The sequence below is a fragment of the Meriones unguiculatus genome, chromosome 8 (genome assembly GCF_030254825.1).
Source record: "Meriones unguiculatus strain TT.TT164.6M chromosome 8, Bangor_MerUng_6.1, whole genome shotgun sequence".
NCBI classification, from domain to species: Eukaryota; Metazoa; Chordata; class Mammalia; order Rodentia; family Muridae; genus Meriones; species Meriones unguiculatus.
In genome coordinates this window covers 72,681,238-72,699,884 of record NC_083356.1, presented here as the reverse complement: position 1 = coordinate 72,699,884, position 18,647 = coordinate 72,681,238, and the positions used below count along the sequence as shown (strand labels likewise).

The 18,647-nt window shown below is 44.4% G+C and overlaps 1 protein-coding gene across 8 annotated transcripts in view; it reads left to right on the top strand.

Annotated features, from left to right (window-relative positions):
- The first annotated feature begins 3 nt into the window (after nucleotides 1-3).
- Nucleotides 4-18,647, top strand: part of Zer1 (zyg-11 related cell cycle regulator) — a 44,326-nt gene continuing 25,682 nt past the window's right edge. For 6 of the 8 annotated variants that reach the window (XM_060389852.1, XM_021647403.2, XM_021647164.2 and 3 more), the window contains exon 1: nucleotides 17,756-17,892. The gene's annotated coding sequence lies outside the window, so the exon portion shown is untranslated. Of the gene's footprint in view, nucleotides 189-16,318; nucleotides 16,401-17,755; nucleotides 17,893-18,647 lie in introns of those variants that run through there. The other 2 variants (XM_060389848.1, XM_060389849.1) reach the window with 2 other exon arrangements.

Here is an 18,647-nt window from a genome sequence, read left to right as displayed (position 1 = left end):
AGCTGCGCTGGTTCCGCCCAGGGATCACGTGACACGGGGCTTCCTTAAGGCCAGGCAAAACCCTGCACTGAGCGTCAGGACGGCCCGTGACCCTGCTGGCTGTGAGTTTCCCGACCTCAGTTTCTGTCTACGCAATACACTTGTCGATTTCTCTCTCTCCCTGGCCATAACTGCGGCGCAGTTGTTTGGTGAGCTAGATCCAGTCCTTGGGTGGTCTTGTTAAATAGTGAGTCCTTATGGCAATGATCGTGTGGTTCAGTAAATAGGGCTTGGAGGAGCTGGAGTACAGCCCGGTGTTTCCTTGACTTTGGGAGTTGAATTTCTGGCAAGCCGGGAGGTGGTGGCCCACGCCTTTGATCTCAGCACTCCGGGAGGCAGAGGCACGCAGCTTTCTTAGTTATCTGAGTTTGAGGCCAGCCTTGTCTACAGAGCGAGTTCCAGGACAGCCAGAGAAACCCTGTTGCAGACTCCACCACCACCACCAAAAAAGGCCAGTACAATTTCTGTAATCTCGCAATTTTAAAGCAATACAAAAGAAAAAAGCAGGCGCTGAGGGTGTAGCTCAGTTGGTAAAGTGCTTGCCTAGCATGCACGAAGCCAGGGGCCGAGCACCGCTCGTAGTTGGATTTGGTGATGGCATGCCAGTAATTACAGCATGTGAGAAGCGGAGGCAGGAAGATCAGAAGTTCAAGGTCATCTTCTGCTAGAAGTCAGTTCGATGTTGATGCTTCCGGGAATAAAGTGCTTGCAGGCGACAGCACTGGGGTTTGGATCCACAGAACTCATGAAAGAGCTGACAAAAGAGGCAGGGATGTGCAAGGTGGAGCTGGCAAACTGGCTCCCGAGACTAGCCTCAAGGAATAAAGTGGAGAGCGTTCACTGACAACTGACCCGTAGGTGAGGGCTCCCCACACATGCTTCTACACATATTTGCACACACGTGCACACAAATTTTTAAAAACAAATTACATGCATGAATGCTTTGTCTGTATGTATATCTGTGTATCACTTACCCGTGCGGAGGTCTGTATGTATATCTGTGTATCACTTTGTCTGTATGTATATGTATTAGCTTTGTCTGTATGTATATCTGTGTATCACTTACCCGTGTTGGATCCCCAGGAATGAAATTGTAGACAGTTGTGAACCTCATTCCGGCCAGCTGTAAGAATAGCCAGAGCTCTTAACTGCTAAGTTCTCTCTCCAGCCCCTCACGCAATATTTTTTTTATTATTGTTTTATAAAAGTTAAGAGAACTGGTCACGATGATGCGCACCTTTAATCTCAGAGGCAGGAAGGTCTCTGTGGGTTCAAGGCCAGCCTGGCCTACAAAGGGATTCTAGGACAGCCAAGGCTACACAGAGAAACCCTGTCTCAGGAAACAAGATGTCAAAAATCCTTCTCAAGTTTCCCTACACATACATTTATATATTTGTAATTATACTTAGTCCTAATTTTTTTTCCAACCACCAATGAAGACTTTAATGTTAGACAACATAACTTCTCGACTCCTCTTGGTTTCATGTTCCTGGCCACTAAGATTTCACTGGCCAGTAAAGCAAGTGCACGCTTTTCTAGTCCAAAGTCCCAAAGTCTCCCATATTCCTCCAAAAAACATGGTCAGGGTTATCACAGCAACACCCCGATCCTGGTACCAACTTAGTTTCTTTTCTCTTGCTGTGACAAAACACCACGATCAAGACATAGAGGGGGAGAAAATGGCTTATTTGGAATTCTGGTTCCAAAGGGATAATAGGCCATCACCATCATGGCAAGCAGGCCCTGGAAGCAGGAGCAGCGAGCTCAGAGCTCACATGTTGAGCTACAGCACAAAGAGAGATAGCCAAGCTGGAGAGTTGGCTCGGTTTAACTACTGAGCGCTTGTCAAAGCCTGGTGTGGTGGCACATGCCTGTAATCCCAGCACTCTGTGAGTTCCAAGCCAGCCTGGTCTACAAAGTGAGTTCAGGACAGCCAAGGCTACACAAAGAAACCAAAAAAAAAAAAAAAAGCACCTGTTGCTTTTGCACAAGACCTGAGTTCAGTTCCTGTGCACCTACATACACTCATATACACAAAACAATAAAATAAATGAATGAGGGAGCACAAACTAGGAGCAGCTGGACTGTTTAAACCCTCTGTGCCCCTGTACCTACTTCTGCCAGCAGTGCCACACCTCCTAAGCCTCCCCAAAGAGCACCAGGGACTGGAAACCAGCTCTTATTTTTTTCAAGTTGGCCTTTCACATAGGAAAGGCTTTATTTTTAATTTAATTTTATTTTTTATGTACATTTGGTGTTTGGCTTACATGTATGTCTGTGTGAAAGTGTCAGATCCTCTGGAACTGGAGTTACAGTTGCTTGCTGCCATGTGGGTGCTGGGAATTGAACCTGGGTCCTCTGGAAGAGCAGCCAAAGCTCTTAACCACTGAGCCATCTCTCCAGTCCCGGAAACCAAATTTTCAAATACGTGAGCCTTTGGGAAAAAAATTCTCATTCAAACCACCACAATCTCAATGTGGCTTATTGCCTTGAGACAAGTATCAGCCTTAATCAGAACTTTGCCGTTTTCAACTAGGCTGACTGACCAGTGAGCTCTCAGGACCCACCTGTCAGGACAGTGCAGGCACATGCAGCCAAGCCTGGTGTTTTCCATGGGTATATGGGTATATGAACACAGGCTATCCACAGAGCAAGTATCCTTCCTGACTGAGCCAGCTCTCCAGGCCTGCAGTCAGTTTTCTTTATCACTGATAAAGTACCTGACATAGACAGTTTAGGAAAGGTTTATTTCAGCTCAAGGATTCACAGGGTTCTGTCCATCATGGCAGGGAGCTCAGAGCAAGAAGTTCAGTTCATATCATGGCCAGCCAGCAGGGGGAATGACAGAGCACAGGTGACAGTCCTCCTATTTCCCCTTTTGCTCTATCTGAGACTCCAGCCTTAGGATGATGCTGCCCAAAATGCAGGTGAGTCTTCCCCTTGTCAGTTAACCATTTCTGGAAACATCCTCACAGACACACCCGGAGATGTGCCTTAGAAACCCCTGTGAGCTGTGCTTTTTTTTTTTTTTTTAAGATTTATTTTTATGTACGTGTGTGTGTGTGTGTGTGTGTGTGTGTGTGTGTTTAAGAATGTCCGCCACATGTTTGTGATTCATGCAGAGACCAGAAGACTACCGGAACTGGAGTTCCAGATGATTGTGAACTGCCCAAGATGTGTACAGGGAACCAAGATGGGGTCCTCTGCCATAGCAACAAATGCTCTTAACAATGGACCACACACCCCTGCAGTTTTTTTGTTTTGTTTTCTTTTCTTTTTGGCTTTTTGAGACAGGGTTTCTCTGTCTAGCCCTGGCTGTCCTGGAACTGCTTTGTAGACCAGGCTGGCCTTGAACTCACTGATTTCCACTGTTTCTGCCTCTCAAGTGCTGGGAGTAAAGGTGTGTGCCACCTTTATACCAGGTGGCCTGGTCCCTTGAAGTTTCTTGCTCTAATCCATTAGATAATCAAAATTAACCATCGTAAGACCACTGTTTTAGTTAGGGTTTCTGTTGCTGTGAAGAGACTCCATGGCCACAGCAACTCTTATGAAGAAAACATTTAACTGGGGCTGGCACACAGGTTCAGAGGTTTAGTCCATTATTGTGGACAGAAGCATGGCAGTGTGCAGGCAGACATGGTGTTGGAGGAGCTGAGAACCCTACATCTTAATCCATGGGCAGCAGGAGACTGAGACACATTGGGCATAGCTTGAGCATATATGAGACCCCAAAACACGCCCCCAACAGTGATACATTTCCTCCAACAAGGTCATACCTACTCCAATAAGGCCCCACCATAGTGCCTTTCCCTAGGAGCCATTTATTCACACAGGAGTCCATGGGGGCCATTCTTTTGTTAATTAGACCACCCTTTGTTAATCAGACACGAATATACCTTCTATTGTTTTTTATTTTATTGTTTTTTTTGTATCTAAGTGTTTGCCTGTCTGTATGTCTGTGGACCTCCTGCACACTAGTGAAACCAGAAGAGGCCATTGGCTCTCCTGGAGCTGGAGTTACAGATGGTTGTGAGCCACTGTGTGGTACTGGAAACCAGACCCAGGCCCCCTGGAAGAGCAGCAAGTGCTCCTAACTGCTGAGCCATCTCTCCAGCCCTCCTTATATGGTTTATTATTTTAATTAGGTCTGTGTCTACCTGTGGGATATGCACATGAATGCAAGTACCCTTGGAGAACAGAGGCACTGGGGCTCGACTTACAGGTGCTTGTGAGCCAACCAGTGTGGGTTCTATGAACTGAACTAAGTCCTCTGGAAGAGTAACTGTGGCCTTAACCACTGAGCCATCATTCCACTCTTTCAGCTGTGTTAGTCTTACCTCATAGTTCAAGTGGAATTGTGCGCTGATCTTTTGTTTGTGCTCCTGGCAATGCTGCTGAGTACAATGACTTGGAAGTTCACACTTGTTATAGCATGTAGAAGAATTTCATTATTTTGTGTTATGAAGATCCAATGTATGAATGGTGGACTGAGATGAGCATTTAGAAACTCCTGGCTGCTGCTGCTGCTGCTGCAGGAGTCAGTGGAGGCTGCCAGAAGCCCCTCCAGCAAACACAACCACAGCAGGAAGGACCACCAGTCCTGCCTCCTGGCTGTTGCAGTGAGCAGCACAGTTATCTGTCCCTGCTTCCCGGAGCAGAATGGCTGGATTGCACTAATCTGCGATGAGAGACATGGCGTCTCAGCACAGCTCTGCCATCCTGCGTTCCCGCCAGCAGTAGCCGAGTCCAGCCCCTCCACACTCTGGTCACACTTGTCACTTCTTTGTTAAAAAGAAATTGTATTCATTCGTGTAGGTGAAAAGTGGCATCTTACTGTGAGGTTTTTGCTCGCTTATGTGTGTGGGTGTTTTGCCTACATTTGTGTCTGTGCACGCATGTGCAGTGCCTAAAAAGACCAGAAGACAGCATTTGATCCTTTGAAACTGGAGTTACAGAGCACTGTGAGCTACAAGGTGGGTACTGGGAATTGAACCCAGGTCCTTTGCAAGAGCAGCCAGCACTCTTAACTGCTGAGCTGTCTCTCCTCATTTCCCTGCTCTCATGTGGCTTTAATTTTCATATAAATCTTCCAGCTTTGTTTAATTTTTCAAGTTTGTTTTTTCTGCAAACCTTGATATTCCATATGGTATTTATTTGTTTTTGTGCTTGTTTCTTGAGATAGGGTTTTTCTGTGTAGCCCTAACTGTTCTGGAACTAGGTTTGTAGACCATATGATATTTGTTTGTTTTTTGTTTATTGGTTTTTCCAGATAGGGTTTCTCTGTGTACCCCAGCTGTCCTGGAAATAGGTATGTAGACCAGGCTGGTCTCGCGCTCAGACACTCTTACCTCTGCCTCCTGAGTTCTGGGAATAAAGGCATGCACCACCTAGCTGGAGGTGCATCTTTCTTTTCTCCCACCCTCCCTTCCTCCCTTCTTTTCTTGGTTGTTTTGACAGGGCCTCATTAGCTCAGGAGACTTTAGGCTCACTGTATAAGCAAGGATAGCTTGAATTCCTGAGACCCAGGTCTTCTGCCTCCCATTTTTGGTTTTATAAGCACAACCCCTACAATACCAAATGGGTCTTGCTATCTTTTTTTTTTTTTTTTTCTCTCCAAAACAGGGTTTCTCTGTGTAGCTTTTGCTGTTCTGGACTCGCTTTGTAGACCAGGCCGGCCTCAAACTCACAAAGATCTGCCTGCCTCTGCCTCCCCGAGTGCTGGGATTACAGGAGTGTGCCATTGTGCCCTGCTGTCTTATTATCTTTCAAAGCTGCCATTAGGAGTTTGTACTTTGTAGATCAATTTGGGTAATACTGTCATCTTAACAGTACTAAACTTTCCAGCCTGTGTACATAGGGTATCTTTCTATATTCATTTAGCGATGTTTTTAGTATATAGATTTTCCACTTCTTTGTCTAATTTTTTATATTTATTTATTTTATTTGTATGAGTGCTTTGCCTTCATGCATGTATGTGTACGTGAACTGCCGTGAGGGTGAAGGGAACAGAACCAGTCCTGGCCCTCCGTAAGAATAACATGTAAGCTGGGCAGTGGGCATTAGCACAGCACTAATCCCAGCACTCGGGGAGGCAGGGGCAGGCAGATCTCTGTGAGTTTAAGGCCAGCCTGGTCTACAAAGCAAGTGCAGGACAGCCAAGGCTACAGAGAGAAACCCTGTGGGGGAGGGGGAGAAAAGAAAAAGAGAACAACATGTGTTTTGCCTGTTAGGTCATCTCTCCAGCCCAAAGTTTGTTGCTAAATGTTTCATTCTTTTCAGTGCTACTATACACGAATTTTTTTCTCTTTGGGAAGCTGGTGGGATGGCTGGGTAGGTCAAAGCATTTGCCACCCAAACCTAACTACCCAGGTTCCATCAATGGATCCCACAGTACATAGTGGAAGGACAGAATTCACTACTGAACATTGTCCTCTGTGAACTGTGGCACGCACACACATCACACACACACACATCACATACACACATCACAGAGTGAAATGTTATATTCCTTTTTTTTTTCCTTTTGGGCTGCTGTGAGGAGCTGAAGAAGACCTGAGTGAAGGTGTGTTGTTGACATGTGCATGAGCCCTGTCAGGGACGTGGCAGCCTTTCCAGCACAGGTCAGGCTCCTAACTGAACTTCTTCTGGTCCATACGGGAACTCTGGTGGAGTGTGCAAAAGCTAGCCCCTCCCAGAGGGCTAAACTTGAAACTTCTGGCCTACAGTCTCAAGACCTCTTTCCAGACCAGCTAACCCCTTCCCTTGTGCTGTACATAATAGAAGAGCTCAGGTCCCAGGTGTTTGCGCGTGGTTCCTGCCTCGTCCACCCAGGTCCAGCTTCTCTGAAGGTGTCTTTCCTTTCTTCCATCCCATATCACCCCAGGAAGGTTTCCAGAACCAAGCTCTGCTGGATTCGGCAGGCTGGAGAGGTAGCCCACTGAGTAAAGTGCCTGCCAAGCAAACCTTAATTCCCGAATTAAGAGTTCCCAGCACTAGGCTGGAGAGATGGCTCAGATGGTTAAGAGCGATGGCTCAGATGGTTGAGAGCACTGGCTGTTCTTCCAGAGGTCCTGAGTTCATTTCCCAGCAACCACATAGTGGCTCACAACCATCTATAGTAAGATCTGGTGCCCTTTTCTGACATGAGTTATACATGCAGGCAGAACACTGTGTACATAATAAATAAAAAGATAGATAGATAAATCTTTAAAAAAAAATCCCCAGCACCAATATAAAATCTGGAGTGTGGCAAATTGAGAGACCTCTCCGCAAAAATAGTGATTGAGGGGAGGAGGGAGGGAACCACAGGGGGGATACAAAGTGAATAAAGTATAATTAATAAAGAATAAATTAAAAAAAATTCTCAAAAAAAATAGTGATTGAGAAAGATATCCAACATCAGCCCCTGGCATCTGAACAGACAGCGGGTTCTGGTTCTTTCTCTCTCTCATTCCTGGGACTTGTTATGTAGGTCATGCTGGCCTTCCACCTGCTTCTCCTCCAGGGTTTCTCAGATTAAAGGCATGTGGCACTATGCCTGGCCCACAAAAAATTATTTTTCAAGATTTCTTTCTTTGTTTCTTGAGATAGGGTCACACTATATAGCTCTGGCTGGCTGGCCTGGAACTGGCTATGTATGCCAGGCTGGTCTCAAACTTACAGAGATCCTCCTGCGTCTGCCTCCTGGATCAAAAGCATGCACCAGTAAGCCCATCATACTTTAAAATATTTTCAGATTGTCCAAGTGTACAGAAGAGTCCACATTTTGTGTTCTATACTGTATGTTGCAACTTCATTGGCTTCATTTGCCAGCTCTCACACGCTGGCGAGCATGTCTTGTCCTGTGGGAGTAGATACAAGTGGATATCTTTGCCTTTTCCTTGATCTTGAAGTAAAAAATTTCCATTTTTCACAAGCATGTCAATTCTGATTTTCATTTGGCCTTCATGATGTTATGAAATGTTTTCCTCTGTACCAACTTAACTGAGGAGTTTTTGTTTGTTTGGCTTGTTTTTTTTTAAGACAATGTCTTACTATATAACCATGGCTGGCCAGAAACTATGTAGACCAGGCTGGCCTCAAACTCAGTGTTTGTTTTGGTGGGGGCAAGATCTCAGGGAACCTAGATTGACCTCTGGTTTTATGTAGCTACGTGGCCTCCACCCAAGTGCTGCGATCACAGACATACAGGGAGAGAACCTCCAGCCAGCTTTTTAATCATGTAATGGTATTAAACTACTTCAAATCTAAGCTGGGTTTGGTGGTGCATGCCTTTAATCCCAGTACTTGGGAGGTAGAAGCAGGCAGATCTCTGAGTTGGAGGCCAGCCTGGTCTATATAGTGAGTTCCAGGACAGCCAGAGCTACACAGAGAAACCTTAGAGAGACAGAGACAGAGAGACAGAGAGAAGCTAGCTAGCTAGCTGAGGAATCTAGTAAACAGCACCCCTCCATGACCTCTGCATCAACTTCAGCCTCCAGGCTTCTGCCCTATATGAGTTCCTGCCCTGATTTCCTTCAAGGACTATGATGTGGAAGTGTGTATTAGGATGCGTGGTTTTTTGTTTTTTTTTTTTTTCTTCCAGTCCCAAGTTCCCGGAATAATGACTCATGTGACTCAAAATATATTTACAAATACCTAGGCCATATACCTAGGCTCTTCTCTGACTAGTTCATAACTTAAAATAAACCATTTATACTAATCTACATTCTGTTACGTGGCTGCTTACCTTTGCTAAGATACCATGTGTCTGTCTTCCTCACGTCCTTCCTGGTGAATCTCCTGTGCCTGGCTCTGTCCCAGAATCCTTTCTGACTGCCAGATGTCACACCTTCTATTCTACCCTTTCCTATAAGCCATAGGTTTTGTTGTTGTTGTTGTTTTAATTGACAGGCAATGCATCCAAACAATACACAAGATACTCTCTCTGCAATTTCCCTTTTTAGTCGAATAAAAGGCTCTTTTTCTTACATAATCAACTATATACCATCAGAACAATTATGAAATCTATCAGGTATAACATACATACACAATGTCCAGGTCATTTGTATTTGGCAACTTTGGAGAAAGTACTTTATTATGTATCCTATGTTCATGAGTTCTGAAATCTATACTTAAATCATTTTCTATCCTCACTTGCATTAACAATCTCCTTGGACCTAAAACCTCTTCTTAAAACATTTTCTTAAATCCTAAACAACTTAAGCTTAATTGTGAGACTATAACTATCTAGTCTTCAACCACCTCAGAGATTTGAGAAGACATAAATATTACCTGAGTATTCAGGAAGTGCAGGGAAGCAGCCTCCAATACTATAGAATTGACAAATAGCTGGCTGCCTGGACAGTCCCTAAAATTTCTCTGTAACATTGAAGCATTAATGTTCAGCCTTCTGACCCAGTATATCTGACAGACATTTTTATGAAGCAGGTATTATGAAGGACTTCATTCCTTGTCTTTGGAAAGTTTGGCAACCAACTTCTTCCATGCATCCAGTTTGTCCATTTTGGACAGCACACTGTCCATAGAGGGAGCAAGGGCCGTTTGTGCCCAGTGACTAGCTTGCCACAATGGAAGCAAACCCCATAAGGAGATTCTTCGATGCTCATCATCTTTTTCCAAGTTAAGTGGGTTGCTGCCAGGAGCTGACATGTCTCAGTGCCAGAAAAGCCTTAAAGTAATAAAACATCCTTAAATACCATTTTCTATAGGTCTCAGATTTACATTTACATATATATTTGAATAGACAAGCATTGCTTGTTTCTAGCTATTCACTATCTGTTTAACTTAGGGTGTATATTGTTATGATAATCTAGACTAGTATCTGACCATGAGTTTGATTGACTAACTTAATTTGCATTACTTAATTATCCTGAATGGTTTGTAATAGCAGCTTTGAAAAGGATTGGGACTAAACTTTGCTTTTTTTTTTTTTTTAAGATTTATTTATTTATTTATTTATTTATTTATTATGTATAAAGTGCTCTGCTTGCATGCACACCTGTGTACCAGAAGGGGGCACCAGATCTCATTAGCGATGGTTGTGAGCCACCATGTGGTTGCTGGGAATTGAACTCGGGACTCTTGGAAGAACAGCGAGTGCTCTTAACCTCTGAGCCATCTCTCCAGGCCCCTAAACTTTGTATTTTTAAATAACTTGCATAGGTCCAATATTTTATACAAGAGTGGAAACATATATATATGTGTGTGTGTGTATATATAAAATGTGTATCAAAAATAACTTTAATTTTGTATCAATATATAAAAATCTATAGCAGTGTTAGATCACTGGCTTATAAAATGTTCTTTTGCTGTTGTTGTTGTTTGGTTTGGTTTTTTGAGACAGGGTTTCTCTGTGTAGCCTTGGCTGTCCTGGAACTCACTCTGTAGACCAGGCTGGCCTCAAACTCACAAAAATTCACATGCCTCTGCCTCCCGAGTGCTGGGATTAAAAGTGTATGTCACCATCGCCTGGCTAAAATGTTCTTTACTTTAAGGGCTAAATTCAAGGGCTGGAGAGATGGTTCAGTGGTTAAGAACACTGACTGTACTTCCAAAGGTCCTGAGTTCAATTCCCATCTATAGTGAGATCTGGTGCCCCCTTCTGATGCATAGGCACACATGTATGCAGAATGCTATATAAATAATAAATAAATTTTTTAAAAAAACGAGTAGTTTCAATAATCTACCCTCTTTTCTATTATTTCTACATCCATCCTTTTTTTCCTCCCTTTTCCCCTTTTCCTCTCATCCTCTTTTCCCTTGCTTAAGAAAAAAAGGATAGAGAAAAGAAAAGAGAGAAATCCCTTATTCTAAGCTCCTACACCTTGTTTTATCCCTGATCAAGACCATCTTCATAACTTGTACCCAACCCCTTTTAAAGACAAGCATCTATCACCCAATAGAATAATCAAAATCCACCCACCCTGCCTCATTTTTGCTGTATGGGGACAAAGGCATTTTTTGGGAGGGCAGCAAATAAAACTGGGAAAATGGTTAAGAAAGCTAGCAGTAACACTGCTGTCCAGGCTCTAAATGCTGTAAAAATGCAGGCTTAAATGAAATCCTGTTTGGAACAGTCTGTGATGCTGGATGATTTGAACCTGCTTTGAAGTTGTCCTGGAAGCAAGTTTTCATTAGGCAACAACTGAAGCAGTCAGGCTGATCAAACAGGGTGCTAGATTGTTGTTGTAAATGAAAAATAAGCTGTTGGGCTATGTAATGTTTATTATTTGCCCTGAGATTATCACAAATAATAATACAAATAATCACAAATAATATGGTACCTGTTAGATTTTATTGCCTTATTTACCTTGGGCCAGGCAGATATTTCACTTACACTGTCTCAGTATCTTCACCATCCATCTTCCAGCCCCCATCCAATGCCACCTTAATCATTCTCATCTAGTCTACCTTCCACACATAACCCCTTGGTACTTGCTTATATTTTTCATCTGGGCCTTTTCACGCCATTATTGGAGTCCTTCCTCCTAGCCCAAGCTGTTTCTTCTCCATACTAACCCATCCTGGCATCCTCCCTCTTATCTTCCAGTCTGTCTGATTCCTGTGATTCTCTCTTAAACCCAAAAGCCCAGGAACCTTAGCCCTGCCCACCCTATACTGCCCTGCCCAGGTATAAGCCATTTAATCAACCAGTCAGGTATTATTGGGCAGGTTTACACAACAAGGAGAGGTGTAACCAGATCTTGAGGGCCAGTAGCACACATCAGACCAACCTCCAACGCTAGATTAAATGTGTGTCTGCATCTCAGCATCCTGAAAGATGAGTCTTGTCAAGCCTGTCTCCATTCCATTGGTGTTTGGTCCTTTTATTCTATAAACATATAAACTCTCACAAGTAATATATAGTTCTGCAATTACATATGTATGGAATGCACAATGTGCACAGATCAGTTAACAATGATTCTTTGCTCTTTGAGCAGGTGAAGGACATCTGGTTTTCTTATAAGCTAGCTTGGACTGTAACCAAACTTCAATATAAAATTCTATTTAAGCCATATAAAAAATGGCATGATAAGTCTTGAGGATTTTGTAGCCAGCAAGATTTATTGGCTATGCATAGACATTCATGTCTCAGCCCGTCTTAGAGATGATCCCCTATAGAGGGGTCAGCATATACATTACCTGCCTTGTTTTTCTCTTTTTTTCCTTCTTCCTGCCTGTAGCCATGATCTTCGGGGGCTCCCCTGTCAAATCTAATTTCAAACAATTTGGATGGAAGACACAACTTTTCTTTTCCTGCTAGAACAAATGCAAAATCTCCTCCCCAATGCAACATTCCTCCTTTCTTCCATTCTGGAAATAAGACTACTTCAGCAGTCCTTTCTAGAATCCAGTGGGTTTTGTCTTTTGTTTGTTTGTTTTTAATAGCAGTGCTACCTGTCTCACCCACTTTTTAAAAATTCAAAGCCAACAAAGCACCATTTAATATATACCTGTGATATTCCTTATCCCCCTTCTGTTTTATGAGCACCTCCTTTAAATTCCTGTTAGATTTCTCTATAACTGCTTGTCCTGTAAGACTGTAAATATATCTGTAACATTTTCTATATCATAATGTCCAAAAAACTGTTGTATTCCAATGGCTGCATATGTTGAAGCACCATCAGCCTCAATCTATAAAGTCCCCTCCAAGTCAGTCACCATCTCTAACAAATGTGTAATGTCAAAGTCATCTTTCTCAGAATTGAAGGTAAAAGGCCCATTGGAATTCTGAATATGTACCAATAGTATGATGCATCAACATATGTATATATCTTAAATCTCCAAACTCTATAAAATGAGGGACATAATCTATTGTTCTAAGGTAGCATCAAACAAAATCTGTACTCTCAATTCAGAATACAGACCTTCACCTAGCCATTGATCCTTGGCAATATAAATATAATATCCAGTCTGACCATGTTGATTTATGATTGAAGCTTTTTTATCTAGCATCTCTATGAGCTGCCATTTTAATTCTTTAAGCCTTTGTAGATTTCTCTCATCTGAGAAATCTACAAAGGCTTAGGGTTGGTGTTACTGTTAATTCCAGATTGGATTCCTCTGAAGGTTCCCTATTTTGATTTAAATAATCCTCCAACCTTTGTTTTATGGTCTCCAATCTGGCATCTAATTCTTGTTTTTTTCCCTTCAAGACAAGAGTTTCTATATGTAGCCTTGACTGTCTTGGACTCATTTTGTAGACCAGGCTGGCTTCAAACATCCAGAGATCTGTCTGCCTCTGCCTCCCAGAGTGCTGGGATTATAAGTGTGCACCACTGTGTCCGGCTGCCATGGTGTTTCTTTTTTTATATTTGTTTGTTTATTCAAGATGGGGATTCTCTGTATAGCCCTCGCTTTGTTGACCAGGCTGGCCTTGAACTCACAGAGATCCACCTGCCTCTGTCTCCCTGAGTGCTGGGATTACAGGCCTGCACCAGCATGCTTTGTTTGCCATGGCATTTCTTAAAGGGGCCTTGCCTGGCTTTCTGGTCCAGCTCCAGTGTCCAGAACTCTTGAATTACTGCATGAATCTTGTGTTTTAAGCTTGGATTTTTAGGTAAGTTTGGATTACATGCCTACCACAGTGGATACCATCTATAGTAGGGTTACTCCTCCTGGGCTCAAAATATATTTACAAATACCTTGATTGTATAGCTAGGCTCTTGTCTGACTAGTTTATAACTTAAAATAACCCATTTATACTAATCTACATTCTGCCACATGGCTGGTTACTTCTGCTCAGGTACCATGTATATGTCCTCCTCACTGTTCAGTCAGAATCTCTGGTTGCTCCTACCCCTACCCTCCACCCCCAACATTATCTGGTAAATCCTATTCTCTCTCTCTCTCTCTCTCTCTCTCTCTCTCTCTCTCTCTCTCTCTCTCTCTCTCTAACCCTGCCCCTCTGAAAGGCTCCTCAGGGCCAGTTTCTGCATTCCCAACATTTCTGGCATTCCTGACAGCTATCTCAATCTCCAACACCTGAAGGTGCTATATATGTAAGCCACCCCCTCACCTTCACCCTCACCCCTACCCCCATCCCCACCCCAGGTAGCCATATCTGACCATAAATCCAGCGTGTGACAGACACATAATTTTCCTTTGCCTACAATCCTTATAAGCCATCTCTACCATAGTCTGGGTGCAACTTCCTCTGGTCTTGTCCCCTGAGGTTGGTGAACTCACCCAGAAAACCCAGTTCCCAAATAATCCTGCCTTGGCTGTCCTGGACTCTCATAGACTAGGCTAGCCTCAAATGCACAAAGATCCACCTGCCTCTGCCTCCCTGAGTGCTGGGACTACAGGTGTGTGCCACTGAGCCTAACCTTTTTTAACTTTTAATATGACTTGAATTGGTTTATGTCCTTGGTGTTGATAACCGATCACTCACAACTTCCCAGATGAATCTCCTGTGCCTGGCTCTATCCCAGAATCCTTTCTTACTGCCAGATGTGCCTCCTTCTCTTCTACTTTTACCTATAGGCCATAGTTTTTTGTTTTTGTTTTTTTAGTTGATAGGCAATGCATACAATACACAAGATACTCTCTCTGCAGAAGTGTAAGCCTAAGAAACGTTTTCCTCCCCAACTTGCTTTTAGTCATGTAGTTTCATCACAGCAATAGTGGCCCTAGAATAAGACAGTCATGGATGTAGAATTGTTTCAATATGCTACAGAGTTAGGTTTCCCAAATACAAGGACATTGTGTGACAGAATTCTTCCTCTTAACCTTTTTTTTTTGGGGGGGGGTAAGATTTATCTATTTATTGCTTTTACATTATTCTACCTGTTTGTACACCTGCATGCCAGAAGAGGGCACCAGATCTCATTATAGATGGTTTTGAGCCACCATGTGGCTGCTGGGAAATGAATTTAGGACCTTTGGAGGAATAGCAGTGCTCTTAACCTCTGAGTCATCTCTCCAGCCCGATGGAATTTTTCCTAGTGAGATACAACATGCGTGTCTACTTATCCCAGACAGGGAACTCACAACAGCCCGAAGTACACCACCACAGCCCATTGAGTGTGAGCTATTGCGTTTTGTTGGGCTTACTTATAGGTTTATGGGTGAGGGATTACTCACAGAAACTGAAATGGTTTGAAAACAGCATCACCAGGGCCTACCCCAGCATAGGGGACAGCTCACAAAAGCTGGGAAGCCTGATCACACTTGTATAGCCTGTAGGCAGCTCAATAGGTTGGTCATAGACTGTCCTTTCAAAGTGAATCTGGGGGTTGGGGATTTAGCTCAGTGGTAGAGCACTTGCCTAGCAAGCCTAAGAAGCACAAGGCCCTGGCTTCGGTTCTCAGCTCTGGGGAAAAAAAAAAAAAAAAAGACAAAAACCAAAGCGAATCTGGTCTAAACCTCTTGCAGGCAGCTCTGCAGATTTTTCTCTTCTAGGCAGCTAGCTAGTCTGGTCTCAGTGTCTTCTGTGCAGCTCAGCTTTGTCCCCTGGCAGAGAGGGGACTTAGTGAATCTGGTTAGTTTCAGGGACTTCACGAATGTATTTTGAGTTGCTTACCTTCCTTCTTAAAGTACTTTATTTCTTTTTTTTTTTAAGATTTATTTATTTTTATTATTTATACTCAGGACCTTTAGAAGAAAGGCCAGTGCTCTTAACCTCTGAGCCATCTCTCCAGCCCTCTTTCTTCTTTCTTTTCTTTTCTTTTCTTCCTTCCTTCCTTCCTTCCTTCCTTCTTTTTTTCTTTCTTTCTTTTTTGTTTGTTTTGTTTTTCGAAACAGGATTTCTCTGTGTAGTCTTGGCTGTCTTATAGACCAGGCTGGCCTCTAACTCACAGAGATCTGCCTGCTTCTACCTCTTTGGGTGCTAGGATTGTAAGCATGCACTACCACTCCTGGCTACTTTTTTCTTTTTTATTTATTTTTTCTTTTCTGTTTTTTTCTTCTAGTTTTTTTTTTTTTTGAGAGAGAGAGAGAGAGAGAGAGAGAGAGAGAGAGAGAGGGGTCTTGGCTGTCCTGGAACTTGCTCTGTAGACCAGGCTGGCCTCAAACTAAAAGAGATCTGCCTGTGTCTGCCTTGTGCATGCTGGGATTAAAGTGTATGTATGCTTTCCTATATTTTGAAAAGAAAGCTTAAAGTTTAGTGGTAAAATTCCTGCATGTCTCCGGACCTGATTTGGGCCCTAGGAACCCCTCCCTTCTTCATTCCTAACCTCGCTTCAGTGATTTCAAGTAAAAAGTGTTAACCATATACCAGATGTGGATGGCAGTAAGAAAAAATGTTTAAGCTCATCTCCTGATTGTTTGGCCCTAGGGAGAGACAGATGAAAAGAGCCCAAACTGGTTTAAACTGTGACCTGTCTGGACAGGAGAGCAGAAGGAAGCAACTGATTGAGGTAAGCAGAGAGGGTAGATCAAGTAAGTCTGGATGCCCTGATGAAATTTCTATTTTGGGAAATCCATTCTGGGATTGTGGGACTGTGGAGAGAATGAGGAGATTTGAATTAGGAGGGCATGATAGAAATCAGGAAGAGAAATTGTGATAGGGGCCAGTGAGATGGCTCACCAGGTAGGGGTGCTTGGCACCAACCTTGAGGACCTGAGTTCAATCCTTGAAACCAATCCTCTCCACCAAACAGTCCTCTGAGCTCCTACACATGCACACATAAATAAATGAAAAAAAAAAAAAAAAAGCATCTTTAAAAGAAAGAAGGAAGAAGGAAGGAAAGAAGGAAGAAAGGATGGGTTGGAAAGATAGTTCAGTCCCCAGCACCTGTATTTGGGAGCCTGTGACCACCCGTAACTTCAGCTCCAGCGGATCTGAGGTTTCTGGACCCCGCAGGCAGCTCCAGTCACGTACATATACTTCCACTCACACATACACACATAATTAAAAATAATAGAATTTTATTTTATATGCATTGGTGTCAGGGTGTTGTTTCCCCTGGAACTGGAGTTACAGACAGTTATAAGCTATCATGTAGATGCTGGGAATTGAACCCAGGTCCTCTGAAAGAGCAGCCAGTGCTCTTAACCTCTGAGCCATCTTTTCAGCCCCAGCTACTTAAAAATAAATAAGTAAACAGACATTGTAAGATAAAATGATGATGGCCGGAAGTGGAGCACTATCGGAGGAAGAGAGAAACAACTGTGAAGACATCCTTGGCGACCAGAAGAAAATGCAGAGGCCCAAGGACAGCCTTAAGCTGCTATCTGACAGCTCCTGGGTGAGAGGCCCTTCTCTTCAAGAGGAGGAGGAGCACACCGAAGAGCAATGTGGTTGCTTAGTGACAGTCCAAAAAGAAGAGCAATGTGGTGGTTGCGTAGTAACAGTCCAAAAAGTAGTTGGATTGGGCGCCTGGTGAGTCAGTGCTAAGTCAGTCCTGTCCTGACCCTGCTCCTGCGATCCAGCCACTCTATGGAAGAGACTCTGACGGATAACCTGGGGACCCAGGCATTGCACGGGCAGAAGCAGCCCCCACCTCTGGGCCCGGAACCTTCGGCCGCCGCCACCCGCATTCGCGGCGGGACACGACGTGAGAACCCCTCCTCTGTTGCTAAGGGGCGGCCCGGAAGTGACGCTTTGTTGACAGCCACAGGCAGCCACAGGCTCTCCCAGCCGTCGGAGCAGGATCGGGGGGGGGGAGGGGCTGGGCCCGGAGCCAGTAGCCGGCGGCCCTTAGCCCAGCCGGCCGCCCGAGGGCAACTGAACGGCCTTGTCCCGGGCTCCGGCCGCTGCATTCTCGCCCTGCCCCGCCCCGCCGACCGGTACCCGAACCGGATCCGACCTCCTGCGGCTCTCTGGCCACGGATTCCCCCGGGCCGCAGCCTCCGCCTGAAAGCCTGCGAAGCATCCCGTCTCCCCGCTGAGGGCCGCCCCCTCCTAGGGTATGTCCTAAATGGCGAGGCAAGAACGTACCTGCATCCTCCTCTTTCTCCTGCCTCAGGGTCTAAGCCTTGCCGCTTCGACTTCTGGCAAAGGTCTACCTCGACCAGTGGTGGGATGGCGTTCGTCGCCTGCCGCCCAGGTCTGAGGAACCTGCCTGGAAAACTGAGCTCTCTCCCTCAAGGAGAACGACGCTCGCCCCTGCAAGATGGGGGATCAACGTAGGGCTTAGAAGGGCGGCCTCTGCCCCTCCTACCTGTTGGATGAGTTTTGTTCTCCTCCCAGCCCCCAAGCCGTGCCACTTAAAAGCTTAAGGATGGTTTGGCTGCTGGATCAGCTCCCAGAATGGGATGACAAGGTGCAAGAGAGTGCAACAGGATCGAAAAGGGCGGGTGGGCTTGCAAGCTTAAGACCAAGGGCGCCCTATGTGAGGGAAAAGTGAAACTGACTGGTCTGGCCAGCTCTGGGTGGAACTTGATTTGGCTGCTCTTTAACCAGAGGCAAAGATTTCTCATGTTTGCTTGTGCCTTGTGAGAGAATGTTAAGGTGTGTGTGTGGGGGGGGGTGATGGGGGGGGATGCCTAATGCCAGGGAGAAGCTAGCTCAATAATGTTTCTGACAGAATGCTTCTCTTCAGACTTAGAGTGACCATGGGCAATAGCATTGAAAGGGATCATGGGAAGCCATGCTTAGACCAAGAGGTGGCTATCAGATGTGAAGGGTCGCTGTGTTTTGGCTTATTCAGCAAATAAATGTA